Below are 25,470 nucleotides of genomic sequence, written 5' to 3'. Positions count from 1 at the left end.
GGCGCAGTGAGGGTGGAAGTTCTCAGAACCTCGGCTCCCGTCTCTATAAAATAAGAGACCCCAGGCACATGTCGGCTCACAGAATAAAGCCCCTTAATGTGACAGCTGAAGCTCTTGGCACTCTGACCCCCTTCCTCTTTCCAATGTCCATCTTCACAACCCCTCTGTCAACCCTCCGTACTCCATTCCTATCAGACAGCTCATTCCCCGCAGGAGTGCAGGTTTTCACATTTAGTGGTCCCTTGAGTGGAACGCATTTCTCACCTCCCATCCCTTCTCCAGTTATAACCCTCCAGCCTTCAAGACCCGCCCAGTGCCACCTCCTCTGAAGCCTCTCCATCCCCGATGGGCTCCTAAGGTCCTCTGATCCCACCTCTTTAAGAACATCTACGTTCACCCTGCCTGGTTTTGTAGTTCATTGGTGAAAATTGTCTTCCCCACCAAATCTTTTTTTTAAATCTATTTTTAAAAAGTTTTTTGTTTGTTTATTTTTGAGAGAGAGAGGGAGAGACAGAGTGTGAGTGATGGAGGGGCAGAGAGAGAGGGAGATAGAGAATCCAAAGCAGGCTCCAGGCTCTGAGCTGTCATCACGGAGCCCGACACGGGGCTCGAACCCACAAACTGCAAGATCATGACCTGAGCCAAAGTCAGACACTTAACCAACTGAGCCACCCAGGTGCCCCTCTTCCCTGTAAGTTGCTTGAGGGTAAGGCCTGTGTCTTCTCTATTTTTGTGCCCTTACAATGCTGGCCTCAGTGTGTTGTTCACAAATGGTCTGTAATGGTTGCATTTAATCTCTCAGTCCCCTTACGCCTCCAAACCTACTGTTTGACTCAGTGAAAATTAACAGGAGTTGCAGATTAACAGGAGATCAACATCTCAGAGGCCGAAACACCTCCCCCTCCACCTGGCTCTGATTATAGCTTCTGGGCGCACAGCCCAGGGACACCTGTCCCTCTCTTTTCTTAAGTTTATTTATTTTGAGAGGGAGAGAAAGCACGCACAAAGTGGGGGGAGGAGGGCAGAGAAAGAGAGTGAGAGAGAGAGAGAGGGAGAGAGAGAACCCCAAACAAACGGTCAGCAAAGAGCTCAATGTGGGAACTGTGTGACCTGAGCCAAGTTGAAGAGTCGGACACGACCGAATGAGCCAGCCAGGCGCCCCCACCTGGCCGTCTCCGGCACGTACTGATTTCCACTGTGTTGGATGGTTATTTGTGGACTCAGCTTCAGCCAAACACCACCAGGCTGTATTCTCCTTAGGGGCCAGGCAACGTGTCCTACGTCCGATGTCCACCATGAAACAGGGAAACACTATACGTTCCAAGACTTGGGAAGCGATTAAAAGAGCCAAGGCTCCGATCACTGCACGAGGCACGGGTGTGACATCTTCAACACCACCCTTGGCACCTGGAGCACTATGCCAACTCTGGGAGTTTAGAAACAACAGTGCAGTGACCCTGCTTTACATTTCTTGTTCCTTCCCCTGTGTCCAGCATAAAGTCTGTGGTCAAATACCGTCAGCTGCGTTATTAGCAATAATTACCATGTTTGAGGGGCGTCTGGGTGGCTCGGTCGGTTAAGCCTTTGACTTCAGCTCAGGTCATGATCTCACGGCTCGTGGGTTCAAGCCCCGCGTCGGGCTCTGTGCTGACAGCTCGGAGCCTGGAGACTGTTTTGGATTCTGTGTCTCCCTCTCCCTCTGCCCCTCCCCCACTTGGACTTTGTCTCTGTCTCTCTGTCTCTCTCTCTCTCTCTCTGTCTCTCAAAAATGAATAAACATTAAAAAAATAATTACTATGTTTGTAACACACCTTACAGGTAACAGAATTTTATTCAACAAACGTCGTACGCCCACTTTGTGTCAGGGTTAAATGCTAGAAGTGCGTTAAATGTTAAATGCACGTTAAATGTTAAAAGTGATGCCGATGAAGGTACAGTATCTGCGGAAAGAAGACCCTGGGTGTCATTTTAGCTTCAGAACAATCCTAGGAGGCAGCTGGGGCAGGTGTTAACTTCCTCATTTTACAGACAACGAAACTGAGGCCAAAGTGATGGGGTAAACTTTCCAAACAAGAAAACGGCCCAGAGGGGAAGAGACCTAATCCCAGACGTGGCCCTGCTCCTGCCAGCACGCTGGGAGACAGACCCTGACGTGCCGACACTCCTCCCACCCTAAGCACGACTGGCCCCAAAGGGAAGTCCGGAAACTCAGCAGTCTGTTTTCTGGGCCACCCCTCTCTGACTGAGCCCCTGGGGTATCCTGTGCAGTGTCCCCAAGGAGGTCCTGCCAACCCAGCTCGACCCGGCCATCACGGGAATGCCTCCCGGAAGGGTCATGCTGCCTGAGAACCAGGACGTGGGCAGGGCTTGTGCAGACTCTAGCTCTCGTGGAGGTCCCGGGCTCCGGGGCCACGGCTCCAGCCCCACACAGGCTGTCCAAGATCCGCGAACACACCAGCACCGCGTTGCTCTATCTGCTAAGGCCCCATACGCCCGTCTGTGTGACAAGTCCCCACGTCATTTCCTTCCCAGGAATATCCGTATGACCTCAGCAAGGTCCTTCCTGTATGTAGACGATCCTGGCAGGCTCTAGGGGAGTGTCTGTGGCAGACAGAGAGCCTTCTGGTCTCCCCTCAAGCCCATCCCCATCTGAGAACCAGGCAGGTCCAAGGGCGTGGCTCAAGTTTAAAAGCATGCAACCCTTCAGACACCACAGTCATCACAGAAATGAAAATTACTATCAGGAAGGCCCTGCCATGCCCTTTGGAGACAAGGGCAGGCTGATGCAGACAGAGAGAGGCTAAGGGGCAGTGCTAGGCCACAGACCCTGGTGCACAGACCAAGTTCCTGCTAAGAGTTCACTCCACATTTAAGGTCCTCTCGGGGTAAAACTTCAAGACTGAAGTTTCACAGCAGAAGAACAAGACATTAAATCCCAGCAGCGTTGTAAGGGGGGAAGAAACCTGGTCTGTGCAATACCCAAGGACCAGCCTGGCTCCACCACTAACTGCTTGCGTGGCCCTGGCCGAAGGACAACCTCTCAGGCCCTGTCTAGGCTGGCCTATCTCACGACATGTGATCTGTCCACAGGCATGCTGAAAGAAAGCCTCATTTAGACCTAAAACTCTAGGAGTCTAAAATTCTATATACATGGGGACAGGGTGATTACAAAAGTCAGAAACATCAGTATTTAACATAAATTCTTTCTCTGGATTTGGGGACAGGGAGAATTCCCGGTGAGAGGTGAACGCAATGGCCAGCCTCACTCACAGCCAACACTGAGCCCATGGCAGAGTCAACAATGTGGCAGTGACCACTGGACATAAAGCCATGATCGGGGACCAGCTCACTTACCATAAAGAACTTACAACCCAACTGAAATACATAACTGCCAGGGGTGCCTGGGTGGCTCAGCTGGTTAAGCTCAGCTTGGTTTCAGCTCAGGTCATGATCTCACGGTTTGTGGGTTCGAGCCCCATGCTGGGCTCTGAGCTGACAGTGCAGAGCCTGCTTGGAATTCTCTCTCTCTCTCTCTCTCTCTCTCTCTCTCTCTCTCTCTGTCTCAAAATAAATGAATAGACTTTTAAAAAATTATTTAAAAAAACATATATACTTGCCATGTCAAGTGGTGTAAGAGAACTTACACAAGGGAATTATTGTTGTATGCGGAATAAACAGCAGGGAAGAGTAAATTCCCACATCCACCCAGCACCTGTATCTGACACCTTCAGATTGGTGACTGTCATTCTCCTGGTGACCCTCTGAGCGAGATGGGATTATCCTAGTTTTGTAGATGAAGAAACATGCAAACAATTAATTCTTGTTGGATCACCAGCAAGTAGGTAGCAGGAATCAACAAGATATTCTAAAATTTCCCTCATACTTAAAAAATGAAGAGTTCCACATAAATTACCCAGAAAAAAATGACACCAAAAGACAAAATTCAAAAACAAACAAACAAAAAACCCATCTTCGTTGGAATCCCAGGGAAACAAATGTTGTATTTTCCTGTTTTCTTAAATACAGAATGCTGAGCATGATTCTGCCTTGATACGCAGGATTATTGGCAGAACCAAAGATGGCCTGTCTTGTACATTCTGGAAGATCAGCATGGGATACAGAACCGCTGGCCACCAAGCTGAAAGACCCCACCCCGCTAGGCTTTTATGTATTCTCTCTGCTGCCAGCTGTTCCATCTTCCATCTCGTCACCCACCGTCTGACCTAGACACGAGAGCCGCAGAGCTGAGAGGGCTTTTCTGTTGACTTCCGGAGCCTGGATATGCTCCAGATGGCAGAGGTTGCTAAAAGTCTGACCTCCAGATAAGTGGAGCATAATTATGCTAAGAGCTGGGGGGAGACACATCATAAAGAGGTTATGGGGGGGGGGTGTGTGTATGTGTGTGTGTGTGTGTGTGTGTGTGTGTGTGTGTGTGTGCGCGCGCGCGCGCATGTGCGTGCAGGGGAGTGGGGAACAAGGCCAAAGAGTGATAGTTTCCTGGATCAGCCAAGTTTAGCACCAGATTTTAAACCTAAGAACATCAAGTGTAGAGTAAGGAAGAGAGAGACTATTTAAGGACAGGAACTGTTCTCATGCGTGCACAAAATATAACAGTAATATCTCCCGTTCACTGAACACCTAGTCTGTGCCTGGAGCCCACCTATGTGCTCTGTGAACACAATCTCAGTTAATTAATGACTCGGTATCATTCCCAAATTTCAGAAAGCTGAGGGCCTGACTGAGCTTTTAAGACCAAAGACACGAGCTAGTAAGCAGCACAGGTGGGATCTGAGCCTGGGAATATGAACACGAGTCAAGTTCCTTCCTCCACATCATGTGGCCTTAAAAACCCTTCTAACAGAAGCTGCCCGAAAATGCACAGAGGCATTCAAATCACAAAGCTCAACTATGAACAGAAGGAAGCACATGAGATAATGGGGTCCATGAGAGCACCATCCTATTAGACAGGCAACCTGTTGAAAGGATCGCCTGGTAGAGATGAAAACTGTGGATGGTCTAAGGCTCCCCAGGCATCTGGTGATGTGGCACCGTTCCAAGATGGTGCCTCTCTGGCAAAGGGCAAGTAAGTCTCCTTAACTGAGGAGCAGAGAGTTCATCCCCATCAAGATTTCCGGTTGCTGCTTCCCAATGTCAGATCCGTGGAATGTGTGCTATCAAAACTCATGAATAGACAAAACTGCAGTCACACAGAAGATCCTTCTCAATTAAAAATATTACTGCATGATTCTTCCTCAAGCAGGCTTGTGTGGAAGCCATTAATTTCCCAGGAACAAGCCTTTCCTACACTGAGGACTCATCAGGGCTACATGATTCGGATGTGCGTTAAAGAATCAAGAGCATTAAGGACAGAAAAGCAAGAAAGGTACTACTTGCTTGTACTACTAAAGATTACTAAATTCTAGACATTTTACAGGTTTTTAAAATTCTGGACCCAGGGGCACCCGGTGGCTCAGTCGGTTAAGCATCCGACTTTGGCTCAGGTCACGATCTCATGGTTCATGAGTTTGAGCCCCACATCGGGCTCTGTGCTAACAGCTCGGAGCCTGGAGCCTGCTTCGGATTCTGTGTCTCCCTCTCTCTCTGCCCCTCCCCCACTTACAATCTGTCCCTCTCTCTCTCTCAAAATAGATAAACATTAAAAAAAATTTTAAATAAAATTCTGGACCCATGGTGAAACCTCACAGACAGCTGAATAATTAAACATCGCACACAGTTCACCTGCTCAATACAAGATGGGTTACTAAAAAGTTACATGCCAATCAAAAGTGGGTAAGGTCTGCCTATTTTAAACATCTAGGAGTACGGGGCTTTGAAAAGACTTTACAGAGACCCCCCCACCCAATTTTTTACATAAATGGAAAGAGCTGCTCAAAGTCACACAATTCATCAGGGGCAGGGCCAAGGCCCCGAAATCAGGTGTCCAGGTGCCCAATCCAGAGTTCCTTCACCACCCTAGGGTACACCCCCCACTCTACACACTAAGCGTTAAAGGTCTGATTATATGAAAGCATCAAAGGTGGGGCTCACCTTTCCTGCACGTGGGCCCCAACAACCCAAACAACAACATATTTACGGAGAACTGGTCACGTCCCAGGCACTGTTCTGGACACCAGGGAGCTGGTGGCAAACAAGACAAAATGAGGTCTCCGCTGTCAGAGTGTCGAGCGTCATTCCGGTGGAGAGACAGACAATAAACTGATAAATGCACGCTATACACTGTCAGACAGGGACAACTGTGAGGAAGAAGAGAAAGCAGGCTAACGCCAGCTCCTCCAGGAAGGGATTTTGTATCTGTTTGCTGATGCATCACCAGCATCCAGGAGCGCTCGATAACTATTTTTTGACTTCATGAAGGAACACACAGAAAGCAAAGAGTAGTGCTATTTTAGAAAGGGAAGTCAGGAAGACGGGAGGTGATATTTCAGCAGTATGTGCAAAAAGGATTTAGAAACTGTGTTACAGAAGGTAACTGCCATCACTCGGAGAAGTGACCAAAAATAAGCCGATGACTCATCTTTCAGGGTTTGTTTTCACAGAAAGCGCCACACCTAGCCCAGTAAATGGCCGAGCAGGCCAGTGCCGTGTGAGGGTGGCCCCCATCCCAGGTGTCCCCAGAGCCGCAAGAGCGGCAGCAACCTCGTCCTCCCCAACAAAGACACTACGAGTCTTTCTCAAGCACAGTTCCTGGGATCTCCATTAATTACAGTAATATTATCATCACCACCTTCTACAGAACCCTGACCGTGTGCAGCATACCACAAGAAGCTTAATGTGCAAGATTACATTTGACCCTCCTGACGATTCCGCAGAGAAACAGGAAGTCACTTGCCTGAGGCCACACCACCATTCAGAGGGAAGAGTGCACATCCAAACCCAGGCCTGGACGATGCAGGTCTTTACCTTCCGCATCACAGTAGGTGATCACTTAATGTCAGCTAAATGCAAATGAACTCAGGTACCACCTTGTCACCATGTACGGCAAGCTTTTATTTCAGCACAAAGGCTAAATAACCAAACCTAAGCCATTCTTTTTTATGATGCCTTTAAAAGAACCTAGTAAGGGGCGCATGGGTGGCTCAGTCGGTTAAGTGCTAAGTGCCCGACTCATTTGATTTGGGCTCAGGTCATGACCTCATGGTTCGTGGATTGGAGCCCCACATCAGGCTCCATGGGGCTGGCAGTGTGAAGCTTGCTTGGAATTCTCTGTCCCTCTCACTCTCTCTGTCCCTCTCTCTCTTTGTCCCTTTCTGGATTGCTCTCTCTCTCTCTCTCTAAAATAAATAAACTTAAAAAAAAGGGGGGGGAACCCAGTGAAAAATGTTTTTCATGTCAAACATTCCAATTATACTGTAAATAAATACACACTAAATCCATCCACTGCTCTTTCTAGAAACACTAATGGGTCCTTGGTAAAGTGTTCAGGGCACAGTCATTAAGCATTGTCTACACTGTGGCACCATCTGAAAGCCCCAATTCATGATTCTGTCTTCCAACCAAGCAAGTGTCAGAGCCACTGAGGCACAAAAGCTTAACGTGGGACATGCCTCAACTTAGTGTGCCATCCCAGGAGCGCTGTCACATGCTCTGTGCTAGAAGCTATTAGGGTTCTCTGTTCTACTGGCATCATGAAACCCTAGAATCTCATTCAAGGATTTTCAGAGCCCTCTCTGCCTCTCCAGATTACATTCGCCTGATATTCCAAAATCAAGTATTTTAATTTAATCCTAATCTGAATAGCTTCTTAAGGTACTTGACATGTGAAGGCCTAAATATATTCAAATTCTTTTAATGATGAGTGTGTATGAAAGTAATTTTTCTACTAATTCCCAAAAGGAAACTTCGCACACACATCCACACACGCGTGCACACACAAACGCAAATACACACACACACACACACACACACACACACACACAGGTCATCAAACCCAACACATGCACACCACCTCTCATTCTGGAGAACAAAATTTGCTGGCTATTGCTACCACACTATTTCCTAATTACTTGTATCTGTCTCCTACAACTAGACCCTGAGCCCCAGAAGGTCTAGATTCACAGAATTCTCAGCAACCAGCACAATACACAATCAGATTGCTTGATGAGTAAATGAACGAACGAATGAATGAATGAATGCACACCAGAGGGGTCTAATTATATACCCACTCTGTCGCAAATTAACCTAGATGAAAACAAAACGGTGGGGGGGGGGCACCTGGGTGGCTCAGTCGGTTAAGTGTCTGACTCTTGATCTTGGCTAAGGTCATGATCTCGCGATACATGAGACTGAGCCCTCTGTGGGGCTCTGTGCTGAGTGTAGAGCCTGCTTGGGATAGTTTCTCTCTCTCCCTCCCAATCTGCCCCTCCCCTGCATGCGCTCTCTCTCTTTCTCTCTCTCAAAATAAATAAATAAACTTTTAAAAAAAAAACAAGCTTTAGCCTCTCAAAGCAGAAATGCTACCTCATTCTCCAACCCATACCCCCCTTCAAAATACAGTATATCTTTGATTTTTCCATCGAACTGGATTTCAAAAGTATTTGAACTAAATTCAACTGCGTGACATACAGCAAGCAGGTATTTTTAAAAAATCATTATAATAGTTCCTTCTCTGATCTAGTCACATTTCCCATCTGACTTCCTCTGCCAGCTGTGATTGTAATCTATGAACAAAAACGTGCTGTATGAAAAATTTTAAGGCTAGCTAACGGCAACCCATTCCTGTTCTTGGAACCTGAAGTACAAGCTTTTGTCAATCCATATGCCTTCCCTCCATAAATACCTAAAGCCATCATTCAGATTAAGCCAAAATAAAGAAAGCACACAGGACTGCTTGCACATCCTTTCTGAGAATAAATTTGCTTTTTATGTTATTGGACCTTGGTTCTATCCAGGCAGGAGCTAATGCTCACCAAGGTCTCAAACCTAATGGTTGGAACAACGAAAGGGTCTCCCCGACAGTCCTCACACAATCATAAGCCACTTCCCCAGTATCATGCTGCCCTACAGAAGGCAATTTTCATCTGTAAACAAGGTAGGAAAAGAAAAGTTGGAGCAGAAAAGCAAACCGAAGAAAAGGGATAAAATGGTGGTCAGCTGGATTCTCTCCCTGAATCTCTGGGGGTGTTACAAGGAGCCACAGGCCTCTGGATCACCTCTTCCTCACGGTGATCTGGCCACCAACTAGTCTTTCCAAAGGCTTCCGCAAGAAGGCTTGGAGAACGAGGCAACACTCTGTTCCAACATTAGACGTTCGCTGTGGGCCAGGCTGGAGGCACATCAAGCGCCCACCACCACTGGACCGCACAGAGCTTGCTGCCGTGCTGGCGTCCAATTTCCCAGACGCGGAGCCTCCCAGAAGAAACGGCTTACAGACGCCGAAAGCCAGCGGGTTACCGGAAAACCTTCATACAATGATTCCGCCAGTATTTAACCAGTGCAACCAATGTGCCGGCACTGTGCTAAGTGTCCGAAGGGCAAGTGGCAGCCTCGGTAAGGGACAAAACCTATATTCCCGTGTGAGTCCACGTGCAAACCACCAAAGCACCATCTCCTTAAGCTCACTGCACAAACTGAACACTTACCATTACCATCTGGCCAAATAATCAAGTTTCATTCCAGCGCAAAGCCCAGACCTCTCGCCTCATTCTAAGACAAGAAACACACACTGAATGCTTTGAAATAGACATTGTACCTTCATCTTTTTTTTTTTTAATATGAGAACACTAGAGCTAAAAAGAGCTTGCCCAGAAGTGCAGAGCTACCAAATAGTAGAATGTATCCAATAACAAAGTTCTACTATGCTCCCCTAAAAAATAAAACATATGTGGACCCTAACATATGCAGCCAGAAAACCCTCTGCCCTCTTTTTTTGTCTGCTGAATTCAACCGTTCATCTGTTTTTTGTCTGCTGAATGTCATTCCTTTCTCTTCCCCTCCTTTTCCTTGACTTAGCATAGTGTCGGCACAAAATGGGCGCTTAGTCACCGCTGGCTGAGTTGAAAATATACATGTCGACCACAGGAAAATTACGGTATATATTTTTTGCTGAGGCATGAGCGTGTACTCAAATCAATCAATTTCATGTTCGTGGGTGTATGTATATACTCAACTCTGACTACATGGAAAGAACTCATAACCATAGCTACGGCTTGGCATACAACGTGGCTAACGGGCGATGGCTTCCCAGAAAACCTTCCACTGAAAAGTCTCAGGAAAAGAAAGAATTAATGCTTTACATGCATATCAAGTCAACCAAATTCTGCAAAACCATTGCGTAATAGCAATAAAATATCTTCCGGAACATAAGCTGAACTAAGAAGGAGATTGTTGTTCTAACAGATAAATATATGAACTAATAATATTTAGCTTGGGAATATATTTTTGTACTCATCCTGATATTCAGGACTGTGAAGATGAACTGTGAAAATCTTGTCTACATCTGGTTTTAGGACATGGTCTAGTTTCTCATCCTGACCGAATTCCTGTCCCGTTAAACCACCCCCAAAGTGGCAGTGCAGGGAAAATAACTCAACTGGGAAGCAGAAGATCTCAACTCAAAATCCAGCCGTGCTCTCATCAGCTGTGTGATCTTGGGAAAGTCACATAAACCTCTCTATCGGTACCTTCACCTACAGAAATGAGGTGCGAGTCAGATGGATCGAAAGGGCTGACACAGCAAATAGTGCTCAGGCGATGTCAGGTGAAAGGAAATTTACTTCTCTTACCTGCAAGAAGCAGGACCTCAATTTCCTCATTTGTAAAATGCAGGAAATGGCACCCACGCCTTTGGGGCGCTGTGAGAACTAAGAGGTCCTATTGTCTGGCATAGAATAAAAGCTACAGAAGGGTTTGTTGTTATTCTCTCCCACATGGACACATGGCTTCACTCCACCCCAATACACAATGAAATTGTAAAAAGGTTAACACAGTTATACTTAAACAGATCAGACCCTACAAGAAAGAATGGCTGTGTAGAGTCACTGCTGTTAAAACTCTGAATGTACTACGAAATTATGAAGTGCAGAACAGCTAATCCCCAAATCCCAATATGATGACACAAAATCTGTGCTTACCCTACACAGAAGGCTTCCGTACCAAAGGGTATCACAGCCTTAGAAATGTAATGTAATTCACCACATTAACAAGCTAAAAAAGGAAAACCATATGGTCATTTCGATCGATGCAGAAAAAGCATCTGACAAAATTAAACAGTCATTCGTGAGGGAAACTCTCAGCAAACCAGAAATAGCGGAGAACCTGATAAAGGGCTTTATATCAAACACCTGCAGCTACTGCCATCCTTAATAGCGGAAGGCTGAATGCTTTCGCCTTAGGATCAGGAACCAGGCAAGGATGTCCACCCTCCCCGCGACTACCCAACGTTACCCCACCAGAGGCCTGGGATGTGCAGTAAAGCAAGAGAAATAAATGGAAGACAAACGGACTGGAAAGAATAAGGGAAAACTTGTAATTCACAGACGACATGATCATCTATGTAGAAAATGCTAAGGAATCTACCAAAAAAAAAATAGGGCACTAGAACCATCAGTAAGTTAGCTTAAAGCAGGAGGAAAGCTTTTGGGGTGACGGAAGTGACCACATGACCGCACACTTGTCGGAGTTCATCAAATTGTACCCTTAAAATCAGTAAGTTTTACTATATGTACATCACACCACGATAATAGATACACACCATCACAATATAGTGACCAAAACAGGAAACAATACTGGACCACTCCTCACTCACAGGCTGCAGTCTTGCTGTCCCTCCTCCTACACACACACACACACACACACACACACACACACACACACACACACACACCCCTGTGCTTGCATCTGAAATACTTGAAGCTTTGTGGTTTCCCCATCTCAAGCGGGGAATTTCTGACTTGTAAATCAGAAAAGCCTTTGAGAAGGACATTTTCAGTGATACAGAACTGAAACAGCTCACACACGAGGGGGGATACAGTGACCAGGATTCTGCACAGTCTGGTCAGACCACGCTCTGTAAAATGAACGTGGCTGCAGCCACTAACGCTGGGCACAAAGGACACCTGTTTACGAAACCCTAGAACATGAGAACTGAGACCAGAGCCCCCCAGTCTCTCCCTGGTGCTACCGACGAGAAAACTGAGGCTCCAGGAAGAAGCAGTGACTTGCTTGCAGAACACAGAAGTTTCTACCAAAGACCAGAAGGATAACATGCTCTTTGGTTTAAGGCAGAACCTTAATTAAGAAATAAAGAAGTCAATGCACCCTCAGAAGAAAATAGACACCTTTTATCTGATGTGGGAAAGGAGAATAAGCAAGAGAAAAGAGAATTTTAACTATGCTGGAAATAAATTATAGTTCAAATTTCAAAGGCAGGGCATTTTTTTTTTTTTTAAGTAAAAAATATGGGGCCTCTGGGTGGCTCAGTCCAGCTCTTGATTTCACTCGGGTCATGATCCCAGGGTCATGGGATTGAGCCCTGCGTAGGGCTCTGTGCAGAGCATGGCACCTGCCTGGGGATTCTCTCTCCCCCTCCCCCACTCTCACGCACACACATGCACACGAGTGTTCACTCTCTCAAAAAAAAAAAGTAAAATGCAATGAATGCATCATGTGTAGCTCACACACAGATACAGATACACACACACACACACACACACACACACACACACACACACACACTCCTACACATACCCACATGCAATAACAGGGTAATAGGTTGTTTTATTTTTTTAATTCTATCAATCTTTCACCTTCCCTTTGAGCCTCCAGTGGAAAGTTTTCCTATGTTTATAGATAACTAAACTGAGATTGTTTAATACAGATAATTATAAAAAGTCAAGTGAAGCTCTTTAAAGGAGTACTAAGGTAGTTTTTAATTTTATTAATCTTCACTTCATAAAAGGCTTCAAAATACACCCCAAAAGGAGGTCATCTGGCATATGCACAGCACAAGGTTAAAAAATAATACAAGCAGAGATGAAACATGTCAGGAGTCTAAGAGGATCAGCATTTTAATGCAACTCTTTGAAGATCTCCATTGACTTAATACATCCGAGTGCCCTGAAATCACAATCCTTACTTCACGGTGCTTAATTAAGCTTCAGCTTAGGATGATTTCTCTATCACCTTCATGCTGTCCAACTTAAAAGAAACAGGCCCACCAAGACCTTCCCTCCTTCCACCGGGAAACTGGGGCCCAGGAGCAGTGAGGGTGCAGAGGACTCCCCCCTGCACCGGCCAAGCCTCCCATTACTTGACAACCTGCTAGCCCAGGAGCGGTCAGCGCGGCACCAGTGACGCCAGGGAGGGCACCTGCAGGACATTTAGCAGCACCCCTGGCCCCCCATCCACTGGATGCCAGCGGCACCCCTTCCCCCAGCACCAAACACATCCCTGGACCTTGCCAAAAGTCCCAGGGAGGACAAACCGCCCAGGCTGAGCAGCTCTGCTCGAGCCTAATCCACCTGCCCCACCACCATTCAAGGGCGGCATCACCAGCCTCACCCTCCAGCAGAGTTCTCCGGGCACCACCAGCACAGCCACCCTCAGGGGTCCGCATCGCTGGCAAGACGGCCTGCCCAGCTTTTTAAATGTTCCCACCGCTGTGCCACCGGGCCGGCCCCACACCGCAGCAGCCAGCCTCTCCTGCACCGTCTGAAGCACCCCCCAGCCTCCACCCGTCCCCCGCGCCTGCCCTTCCCACGGCTCGAGTGCTCCCTCTGATTTTTCTATTATTTCACTCCCTAATGTATCAAGCTTTCCAATCAGCCTGCCAAAAGGCCTCGGGCTATACAAAAGAGAGCCACTGCGTGATGATTTAAAACATCCGGCCTCTGTTAGAATGAGCAAGGCCTGTAATGAAAACTGAAATAACAGCAAGCTACGGTAAAACGAGACCGTCCAAAGGGAAGAGCCGTCGGTGTGCAGTGTGCGCCCTCCGTCTGCCCTGAGAGGCCAGGCCTCCTTTGCTACTTCTTACAATAGGCTCTGAAAGCAGCTCTGAGCAGGGGCGCTGGCACGGACTCCATCGCGGCCACCGCGCTGCACACGAAGACGGGCCATCTGTTTGGTTCAAAAGGTCATCTAACTCAGTCAGGTTCAGCACTCCAGGCCCCATCTCTAATTTGATTAACCCCATCATTAGTCACCGTGTAGCCACACGCAGCTCCCTGCCCACAACACGAGAGGGAAAACTCCAGTGGGCGCAGATCGGGTCCAGGCAGTGACGCAGCACATCTGGAGACCCTCGCCTCACTGGGGGAGCGGGCGGGTGGGCGCTGTGGGGGTTCCCGGGGGAAGCAGAGAAGCAGAGGCATCTCACCACTCATTGTCAGGAGCACACTTCACACCGTTCCAAAATGTCTCTCTCATAACACTTCCCCAAACAGGAAGTGTCCAATCAGTGAGTCATGAAAAATAGCATATTTCTACAAATCCACTGGAAGGAAGGTGTGGGAGAAAATTTCTAAACGGAGAGAACAAAAAGGCAATATGCAAAGCTAATTAAGCATTCAAAAGGCAGGAAGTAGGGTGGCTGAGCCCTCGGTGACCTGACCTCACAGTGGCTGCCCAGCCTTTCATCCCCCCCCCCCCACCCCGTACCACTCAAGAGGGCAACCCAACAAACCCATCTACCTGTACCTTGTCATACTCACCCATCTGGTCGAACCCTGGCTACTCAACCAGTAAGAGCCCCAGCTTCTGGAGCTACCCAATGGGGAGTCAGCTTCCCGACGTGCCTTGGCAGGCCTCCCCTGCTCCTTCACAAGGGTATCCTAGTGCTCCCAGAAATAATCTGTTCTCAGTGCCCTGTAAGGGCCCTCAGCACCTGCTACCTTGCATTAGTATAATTTGTGCCCCATCTCCTCTCCCTCCACTAGGCAACAGAAGCACCTGTCGCCTTGAGCCCTCTCCGGTGGGACCCGCTCTGGGCTAAACGTCCTCTGTGAGTTTTCTCACTGAATTCCCACACCGACCCTGTGCCCAGGCAGTGTTGTTACCAGCTCTCCCATTTTACGGATTTAGGAGGCTCAAGCTAGAAAGCTGACAGGTAGATAGATAGTATCAGTGATGAGAGCACGAACTTAAGAGCCTGAGTGCCCGGGATTGAAATTCTGGCTTTACTCTGCCCTGCCCAGCTCAGCGATCCTGGGAAAGCTACTTAATCTCTGTGTCCCGGTTTCCTCTTCTTTGAATACGGATGACAACAGTCCCTACCCACAGAGTTGTCATAAGGATTAAATACATCTAACCTTTGGTAAGCACTTAGTGCCTGGCACATAGTAAGTGTTATGTAAGTGTTTGTTAAATAAAAGTCAGTGAGCCTACCTGCCCAAGGTCATACAAGTATTAGCCCGCTGAAATCACTGAGTCCAGATCCAACTGGCTTCACTTTTTTTTTTTTTTTTTAAATTTTAGAGAGATAGCGTGCAACTGAGATGGGGAGAAGGGCAGAGGGAGAGAGAGAATCAAACAGGCTCCACACTCGGTACAGAGCCCAATCCTGGGATTGATCCCATAACCCTGGGATCATGACCTGAGCTGAAATCAAGAGTCAGATGCTCGACCGAATGGGCCATCCAGGCACCCCAAGATCCAACTAGCTTCAAAGCACATGCTCTAATCGTTGCATGGGCTGAGGAATAACGTAAGTTCCTCCTGGGACCTGACCATTTCTCATTCACCCCTGTGCTCCTGCAAAGCATACTGGTCCCAGGCCACCACACAAGTTTTAGGAATGTTACTAAAGAGTGAGATCTGAAGAATTTATAACAAGCTGTCTCTGAAAAGAGATTATAAACACTAAAGAACTACCAGGACCTGCAAAAGAAAAACATACCAAAAGCACAAAAGCCTCTCATCAAGGTAACTTTATAATCTGGACACCCATTCTGACTACCCTTATTTTGGAGACCCTGACATTAACCAATAAGACAATGCTACAAACAGGAAAACAGGGTGACAGGGCAGGAGGTAATCATGGCTTCTCAATTCCTTCACTATCTGATAGACTCTTGTAGTCCTAACATAATAGCTGCTTTCATTATAATTGTCACATGGACATGGATCGCCATCACTAAAGCAACCCCCGGGGGTTAATCTCCCAGCCATTGTGGATAATAATTAGATGACTCACGCAATTTCAAAGCCACGTCTCTGAGTCTCTCTACTGTAGAACTACTTTGGTCCCACTGAGTAAAAAACTAAATAAATAAAAAATACGGAGCACAGACTGGCAGCACTCTCCATTCCTAACCACAGCAATTTGGAAAGACACAGGTAATCCTTGGAGCCCTGCGGGAAGGGAACAAGACTGGCCTGCTACACATCTAACCCTGGAATCCCCTCCTCCAGAGTGGGGGTTCTACATAAGTCACAAGTGCGGTTCCCACGGCACTAAGCCATTCAGACGTGTTCTTACTGTTTCAAGGGATCCATACTCACCAATTCAACTTTTCAAACACTACCCTCTTAGTCTCTTCTCTGTGGCCAGAGAAACGAGACTTTTATGACCCAGCAACACCACCATTTCTGGAACACCATGCGTCACTCTTTACAATCTAAGCTGTACCTGCTGGCCAGTTTTACCCATTCAGCAAACATGTATTATGCATCAGGCACAATTCTAGGCACTGGGGATGCATCATGAGATGAGAGAGTCAAAGATTCCCCCATGAGGCTTACAATCTAATGTGGGGGTGGGGAAGACAGAAATTAAAACCATAACAAGAATGTACTGGGTTAGGAGAGAGAGAGCAAGTGCTGTGGGAGGAAAGGGAAGGCCAGGGAACCGGTGTAAATGGTGCTCAGTGCAGGTCTCTTGAGAAAGTGATGTTTGAAAGAGGTGAAAGAGGGGCGCCTGGGTGGCTCAGTCGGTTGGGCGTCCGACTTCGGCTCAAGTCATGATCTCTCGTGGTTTGTGGGTTCGAGCCCCGCATCGGGCTGCGTGCTGACAGCTCGGAGCCTGGAGCCTGTTTTGGATTCTGTGTCTCCCTCTCTCTCTGACCCTCCCCTGTTCATGCTCTCTCTCTGTCTCAAAAATAAATAAACGTTAAAAAAAAAAGAAAGAAAGAAAGAGGTGAAAGGAGTGAGCCACATGGATCTCCCGGCCGGAGAGAAGACAGTTCCAGGCAGAAGGAACAGCCACAGCAAGAGTTCTGAAGCTGAAGAATGCTGATGTGTGTGCACGGCAGCCAGGAGGCAGCGTGGCTGGAGCAGAGGAGGGCAGGGGCATTTAGGTCGGAGAAGACAGTGTAGGGACCCTCATCAAGGGCATTCCCTCTTGGGGAAAATGAGGGTGGTATTGACAGAACACCAGCAACCTTAACTCCTTAGCAAGTGCTTCCTAAGTGCAGGACCTCAGACAAATAAGCCAGGTCTCTGTGCTCGAGCAGGTCATGGTCTGATGGAGACAGGTGGGTACAAGCTGACAGTACACGTGCTGATCGCCAGGCCTGACAGAGGTGCCACAGAGGCTGTGGAAAGCCAGGTGGAGGGCTTGACACAGCTTCCCAAGATGCTCCAGCTGAACTTTACACAACAGGCAGAGACAAGATGAGGAGGAAGTGAGTCTACCGGCAGAGTAAGAACATTCACAAAAAGACAGTGACACAGGGCGGGGTGACGTGTTGACTGTGGCTGGTGGGCAGAACGGGGATGGGCTGGAGAGGCAGGCAGGGCCAGAAGCTGCTCATTAGCCAGAAAGCAAAGGCAGCCACAGCGAGTTTTAAGCTCCAAAGTCAAAGGCCAAGTCTTGGTTTTAGGATGGTCACCGTGACTGCAGCAGGCACAGGGGCTGCTGGGCAGGTACACACTGCAGTTGGAGGAACGGAGGAGGAGTCCGAGCGAGAACAATGAGAGGACTAGTTAACCAACTGGAGGCCAGCCAGGCTGAGGCACCGAGCGTTTCCCAAGGGAGCACTCATCCACTTCAGACGGGGCAGACGGGTGCTGCCCTCTGACTCCCACCTGAAGCAGGAAGGGGCAAGGCTGCTAGAAGATGGACAGAAGCCAAGCCCTCCCCAGGTCCGCCCCAACGATGGCAGATGAGATGTTAAAGTGCAGGAAGTCTCCAAAGAGCATGTGCAGCAGGAGGCAGGAGGGGTCCAACAGCAGAAGGAGGTTGGGGATATGGACGGCAGATGCCGGGGACCCCCAAGGGCCAGTTAGCAGGCAGGCTTCCTGCTTCTGGGGCGTCTGTGAGCAAGAACATGGACCTCAGACAGGCAGGAGGCCACAGAAGCAGGGCAGGGGTGAGGGCAGGCGTCCTCGATACAAGTCGGGCAGGCAGCCAGATGTCTGAACAGGGGCACAGGCCGAGCCTGGGCCTCCAGACGGAGGCCGCTTTGTAATACAAGTAAAAACCATTTATTGGCATTCGCTAAGCAGGTGGCAGGCCCATTTCATGACATAATCAAGCCCAGGCTACCGACACCACACTAGGCGCCCATTAAAACTGGGGCTCAGAACTAGACGTGACTTCATCTAAGTCCCCAAGCGAGTCCCTCTGGACTGAGGTCAGAGGAAAGCTGAGGTAGGGAAAGGAAGAGCTCAGGAGAAGATACAGAGCCTGAAAACCCAGTCAGGAGTCAAGGGAAGAGGATCAGCGGCTCCCAGGAGGCGACAAGCTCCGCCCAGAGAGCTGGGAGGGGCAGAATCATGCCAGAACACCCTTCCAGCAGACAGGAGAGCGCCCTCCGATCCTGCCGATCCTGCGGGCGGGAGGAGGAAGCCCTCCCGCCCACGCTCGCTCACTCGCATGGGAAGAAGGAGGAAGGAAGAGGCCCAGGGAAAGCGACTACCGTAACCACAGGCCAACCCACGCTTGGGCAGGGATCTCCCCTCTGAAAACGGGCAGGCTTTCGTGCCGCCAGGAGGCAAGAAGCTGACCTGTCCCCTAGCCCGTGGGACAGACCAAGGGCCTCTCTCACACACAGAACTCCCAGGTCCCCAAAACCCTGTGGCCCGTGCCTGCGGCACAGACAACCAGGCCCTGGCACCTGGCCCTTGAGGCTGCCACAGACACAGCTCCTGCCCTGTCTTCTGTTCTCATCGCAACCCTCACAGACCCTCATAGTCCTGATCGGACTGCAAGGGCTTTTCCGGTGATCAGAAATGCAGATGAGGGGCGCCTGGGTGGCTCGGTCAGTTACGCGTCCCACTTCAGCTCAGGTCATGTCTCACGGTAAGTGGGTTCCAGCCCCACATCGGGCTCCATGCTGGCGGTGCAGAGGAACCTGCTTGGGATTCTGTCTCCCTCTCTCTCTCTCTCTGCCCCTCCCCCACCTGCTCTGCCTCTCTCTCAAAACAAATAAAAACAATCTAAAAAAAAAAAAAGAAAATGCAGATGTTTTCCTGACGACCCTCCCTCAAACAGGGGAACAAACCTCCTGTCCTTTCCCCACGGCTGCCCTTGCTGCCAGCCGAGAAGGAAAACAGGAACGGCCTCTCCACCGAGCACTCAGGAGACACATCCTCTCCACCAAGTAGCTCAGGAGAGGCAGGAACTATATTTAGCAGCTTGGCTCCGGCAGAAGCCAGGTCCATGTGCAGAGGCTGCTCTCCGTCCCTCCCAGCCCTCCTCTCCAGGAGGCTGCATCTACCCAGGGAGAGCCTCTTGCAATCTGATTACAGGTCTGCGCTCTAGGGAATCAGTCACAGCACAGGTTTTTCTTGCTGGTTCCAGAGCGTTCACAGGCCCCGGACTCAGCTCGAGGTTGCTGTGGACACCTGCACCGTCAACCTGCCGTGGGGGTTGGGGCTGACTCAGGCGCCGCGGGGCTGGTCCGTACCGCGTCAGCATCACGCCGGTCCACCAGGCTGTCCACAAGACCCTGGGCAAGCAAGCCTGCTGGCTCTCGCAGGTTGTGATGAGCAATCTGACGTTGCCATAGCAACTGCCTCTGTATCTTGCCGCATTTATCAAACCGTATCCTAATTGTTTGTTTACGCATCTGTTTACGCTGCAAAACTGTCAGCTCCTAGAAATCCAGGACGCTCTCTTGATTCACATTAGCGAGCACGCCAGTGCCTGAACGGGACAGGCAGAGCTCCAACGAGTGAGGTAAAATAGGCAAACACGATCCTGTCTTCTCGCAGAAATCGGCTATTCTCAACCAATGCCTTCCTCTCCTCTTGGATTTTATGAGGCCCCCTCCTCACTACACACACGTCTCCGTCCTAGCCCACATGGACAGAGGGCCTCAACACCTCCCCTGCCCAGATGCAGAGGTGAACACAGTGCACAGAGCCGTCCCCACCAGGGCCATGTACTTTCTTACCCTTCCTCAGGCAACTCGCCTCACCCTCCCAGGCTCAGGTACTTTGTCTCCCTTCCTGCAAGGCTCTCTCCTATCTCCCTCTGCTATCACTAATTCATCATTACTCAAAAAATCTCCCCGAGGGGCGCCTGGGTGGCTCAGGTCACGATCTCGCGGTCCGTGAGTTCGAGCCCCGCGTCGGGCTCTGTGCTGACAGCTCGGAGCCTGGAGCCTGTTTCGGATTCTGTGTCTCCCTCTCTCTGACCCTCCCCTGTTCACACTCTGCCTCTCCCTGTCTCAGAAATAAATAAATGTTAAAAAAAATTTTTTTTAAATCTCGAGTGTTTTTTTGTGCATCAGGCCTCGTTCCCGGCTACCCCACGCCCGCCTGTGCTTCTAGGTCCGGTAAAGGTTCACGCTCCTGCCGGAAGCAATGCAAGTCCCACTGGTCCCACTGTCCTCTCCAGACCCGAGCTGGGCCTTTCCCGCCATGCTAGGAGCACACCCAAAAGGCCGCTCACATCTCCTACTTCCTTTGCGGCTGCCCCAGCACCCAGCTCAGCAAGGGCTGGCAACAGAACTCAGGTTGCTTATCGACAGGCGGGGAGACTCCTCTGTCAAGGCCCAGGGAAGTTCAGAAGGTGAAGACAGCAGAGGCGGGGCTAACACTCACCCCTGTTGTTGCCACCGAGTGAAGTCCAGCCCCCTGCCAACGTGCCCAGCAGAGCACGGCGTGTGACTCCACCAGGATGGAGCGAGGTCCCCTCCAGCACATGCTGCCTAGCCCCAGCACAGAGCACGCTCCGCTGATAGAACCCTTCTGTCAACCTGCTTGGATTCTTTGTCCCTGAATTTAGGATGTGATGACCCGGGAGGGAGGGACACAATTCTGAGAAGGCAAAGATATCTTTCCTCCCAAAGTCCTGCCTTCCTAGTCTCAAGGCCCTCCTATCTTTACCAAAACTCCCCTCCTCCACAAAATCGTCTCGCCATCTTGACCGTCCACTCACCACCCTGTCCTCCATCAAGCATTCCCACATCGAGAACAGTCATGGCCTTTAGGAGGGAGATGCGAGGGTATTTGGAGCCACTAGAAATGTCACAAAAATCCATCAGGAAACAGGACTATTGATGCACTTTCACTACTGTGACAATAAAACTAAAATTTCAGTTATAGAGCACAATTCAGGAAGAGTACCACTCATAGTGTCTTTGTCAACTGAGCAGCATAAATTTACATATATTAGATACCAATAGACATAATTTGCATTTGGGTGTGCCAGCTCACATACACATTCTGTTGTCCCTAGGGATTCTGACAAATTCAATGTTCAAATGGCACCAATGGTTTTGTTTTTGGTTTGTTTGCTTTGTGTGTGTGTGTGTGTGTGTGTGTGTGTGTGTGTGTGTGTTTTGCCTATGCGACAGCCAGCTGGAAAGAGACCATTCATTCGTCATTCACAGATGAACCCTGCTCAGGAGGAAGGGCAGCCTCGAAAGGGGCTCATTTCTCCTGCGGCCACCCAACCGCCCTTCCCCAAAGAAAGAGACCTAAAATCAAACATCAAAGCAAAGCAATCAAAAGGAGTGAGAAGACCCTAAAAACAGGGATTACGGACTCAAAAGCCTGGGTCCTGCTTAGCTACCACCCAGAATCCCTTTCTCTTCTCCTTAATGGTAACCAAGTGAGTGGGTGGGATACCAAAAAGGAAATGTGCAATGTAACTAGAATACTCACTATGACACAGGACAGAAACATTTTTAACACTAAAGATAGGATTCTCTCAAAAGGATACTGCATTCCAACGACAAATAATTCAACACTGATGCCTTCTCACGGCTGTATGGCCAAAGAGCATCTCTCGTCACAGACAGGACATAAATTATGCCTTTCACTAAAATTTGGGAGCTCTTGAAAACCTTTTATTTAAAGATTCCCCTCGCTGCGTTTAAATTATAATTACACCTACGCTCGTGTTATCTGAGCTTTCTTCTCCAATCCTGCTTCTATTATCTGGTTATTATGAATAAACAGTACCTTTTCCCGGAACAGCTAATACCACTCATATTAATAGTAACGGCTACTATTAACTCTCTTCTGATGTAATGTGCAAATATTTCTAAATTATCTGTCCTCTCTAGTCATTTCTAAAGACGGTAACATATAACAATGCATGTACAACACTTTCAATCTCTTTTAAAATAAAGAGACTGAACAGAGAGGTTTCTGAGCATACAGAATCTGTGCGTATGCACATGTACTCAGTGCTACACCCGCACATTTCTTTTTAACTCAATAAAAATGATTACTGAGCAGCTCTCAGATACTCAGATGGTTCTAGATAACAGAAAGATCATTCATCGGGCAAGAGCTGTAAATCCCTGTTCAAATCTCACGACTACTGCTTACTAAATATCTTATTTTACGAAGCCATTAAGCCCCTGGGAGTCTGTTTCCTCGGCTGCAAAGTGGGCATAACCCTCGTCCTGCACAAACCGTGTTTTGAAACAAATCAAGTATAAATAAAATAAGAGACTTTTTTTTTAACGTTTATTTATTTGGGGGGGAGGGGCAGAGAGAGAGGGAGACACAGAATCCGAAGCAGGCTCCAGGCTCTGAGCTGTCAGCACAGAGCCTGATGCGGGGCTCAAACTCATGAGCCATGAGATCATGACCTGAGCCGAAGTCAGATGCTTAACTGACTGAGCCACCCAGGTGCCCCAAGAGCCTTTTTTTTTTTTTTTTTTTTTTTTTTTTTTTTTAAAAAAAGCTCCTGCTCTCAGGAGTCCACAGTTTGGTTTCAGGAAATAAGACCATAAACACAGGAAACAGGTCCACAGTGCAAACGGTGTGCTTGATTCATAGGAGGTTAATCATCATCAGGGAGGGCCTCAGCGCCGGGCACTGTGGGACACAGGGCACATGACACCAAAACTAAAACCCTCCCTTCGGTGAGCACGTGCCTTGATAATGAAGGGGTAAAGGGGGCAGCAGAGGTGAGGTGCCCCAATGGAGGTTACCATGATCAATGAAACTCCTTTTTTTTTTTTTTTTCAAATGTTTATTTTTGGCGGTAGGAGGGGCAGAGAGAGGGAGACAGAGGATCTGAAGCAGGGCTTGAACTCATGAACCACGAGGTCATGACCTAAGGTGAACACGGATGCTTAACCAACTGAGCCACCCAGGCACCCCGTGAATGGAAACTTCTTAAGCACAACAGAGCTGGAGGAAGGCTTGGACGGTAGATGGGTAGGATTATAGAGCCATGTAGGGGAGGAAATCCTCTGCCATCGGACAGTGCCCCAGGCACAGGACTCCCTTTCCAGCATCCTGCCTTGGTTTGCACACCAAACTCCCCTCCCTAACCCCTCTGGGCTGGGCTCTGCTGACAATCACCCTGTCCCTCCCCCCACACCTCCACCAGGCCAGGCAGGAGAAGTGACTGGCTCCTAGACCAAAGTGTTCAGCCTGCAATCTCTGTCCAGACCCCAGTCACCTCTCCACCCTGGGGTGAGAGCCGGCGAGGCGGCATCCGGACAGAGTGCACATACGAGGTGATGTCAGGCAAGGGAAGAGCCCGTTTTAAGATCACTGACATTTTGGTGGGTGAGCCACAGACTTCTTTGATTTTCTTCCAGGCTGCCTGTGACCTATTCCTTGAGTCCTCTCTCCCACTCAGACACCCCCCTGGGACTAACAGCCCAGTGTGAAGACAGAGAAGTGGTCCAGGATGATCCAGGGAGGACCCGGCAGAGGCCAGAGTTCGGAACATGTTTAGTACAGCTCGCTCCACCCTTCTCCCCTTTAGAGGCAGCAGAACGACTCTTCAAAGTTACAGAATTCCCAAGCTGGAAGATGTCTTGGAAGTCATTAATGGACATTCGCAGATGAAGAGATGAGGCAAAAGGTATTTGGAGGGAAAAAAGTTCAGGAGGGGCAGCAGGCAGATGCGTGAGTTCCGCGTGGCCTGACGGAGGTGATCCCACTCCCTCCATATGCATGCTGGCGATTACTAAGCATATATGAATGTAGGAATATAATGTGCCCGAGATAAAATAAGTATCGAATGAATACATTCATGGTTGAATAAATTCACGAAGAAAGTCATCGTTGATCTTTTAAGCGGTCAGTTCTTTAAAGGCAGAGACAAGACTGTACTTCTTGTATTTTTGGTATAATGTTCACTTCTCACATACAGCCTCATGCTCTACATATACGGCCTGCTGCCAAGATCAAACCCTCAACCTGAGTCCCTATTACGTGCAAGACACTGAGGGTGAGGTGTGCTCTCAAGTAAGCGCACACAGAACAAACCCCGTCTTCAAGGAGCTCACGGGCTGCCACCTCTTCCCCAAACTCTCATCTTCCCCCTGGCACAATCCTTCTTTCTCCCCTCTAGCTCGTGAGCACGTTCAAGGCATGAGCTCTGTAGAGCCCAGGGCCTGGTGACCTACGTTTTTAATTAGGGAAAGATGAAGGCCCAGACCACCAACCACAAACCAACCCGCTCTTGGAGATGGCCAAAGCCAGAAGAAGACAGGTCTGACAGAGGGGTAGCCGCCGTTTTACTCCTTAGCAGTTCGTCCTTCCTTTGTATTCCCACTGCCCTATTTCAGGCCCCAGTGACGGCTTCCTTGGGCAGTGGCCAAGGCTTCCCTATTGGGTCCCCTCCCTTAGATCCTTCTCACTCCCACCCCCATGCCAGATCAGTCTTCCTTAAGCCCAGCTCTGTTCACTTCACTCCCCTACTCAAAAGCCGTGGATTATTTCCCCACAACCGTGGGCAGAAGAGGCCGCTTCCCCGGATAGCAAGTACCTGGTCATTGCAGCAAGCAGAGATGTTTAAAACAGGGGCCCATGTGATCTGTGGACCACTAGACTAAGCAACTTTAAGGCTCATTACGCCCAATATTCTGTCCAGGTTGGGACAGGCTCTATACTCATACTCAATGCTCTCACCCAGGAGTGGGGAAACTTTCTCTGTAAGAGCCAGATGGTAAATATTTTAGGCCTTACGGGGCACATACACAGTCTCTGTTGCATATTCTTTAGAGTTTTGGGTTTTTGACAACTCATTTCAAACTATAAACAAGAATTTTAGCTTACTTCTTTTTTTTTTTTTTTTTTTTTTTTGCATACAAACACAAGCTGCGGGCTGTAGTCTGCCTGCCTTGACAAAACAGGGGCAACTCTGAG

At 48.8% G+C, this 25,470-nt stretch overlaps 1 protein-coding gene across 7 annotated transcripts in view; it reads right to left on the bottom strand.

Annotated features, from left to right (window-relative positions):
- ASAP2 (ArfGAP with SH3 domain, ankyrin repeat and PH domain 2) overlaps positions 1-25,470 on the bottom strand; it is a 198,192-nt gene that overhangs the window by 130,728 nt on the left and 41,994 nt on the right. The gene's annotated exons all lie outside the window — the stretch shown is intronic.

The sequence above is a fragment of the Prionailurus viverrinus genome, unplaced genomic scaffold (genome assembly GCF_022837055.1).
Source record: "Prionailurus viverrinus isolate Anna unplaced genomic scaffold, UM_Priviv_1.0 scaffold_33, whole genome shotgun sequence".
Lineage (NCBI taxonomy): Eukaryota > Metazoa > Chordata > Mammalia > Carnivora > Felidae > Prionailurus > Prionailurus viverrinus.
This window is presented reverse-complemented; position numbering and strand designations above follow the sequence as displayed.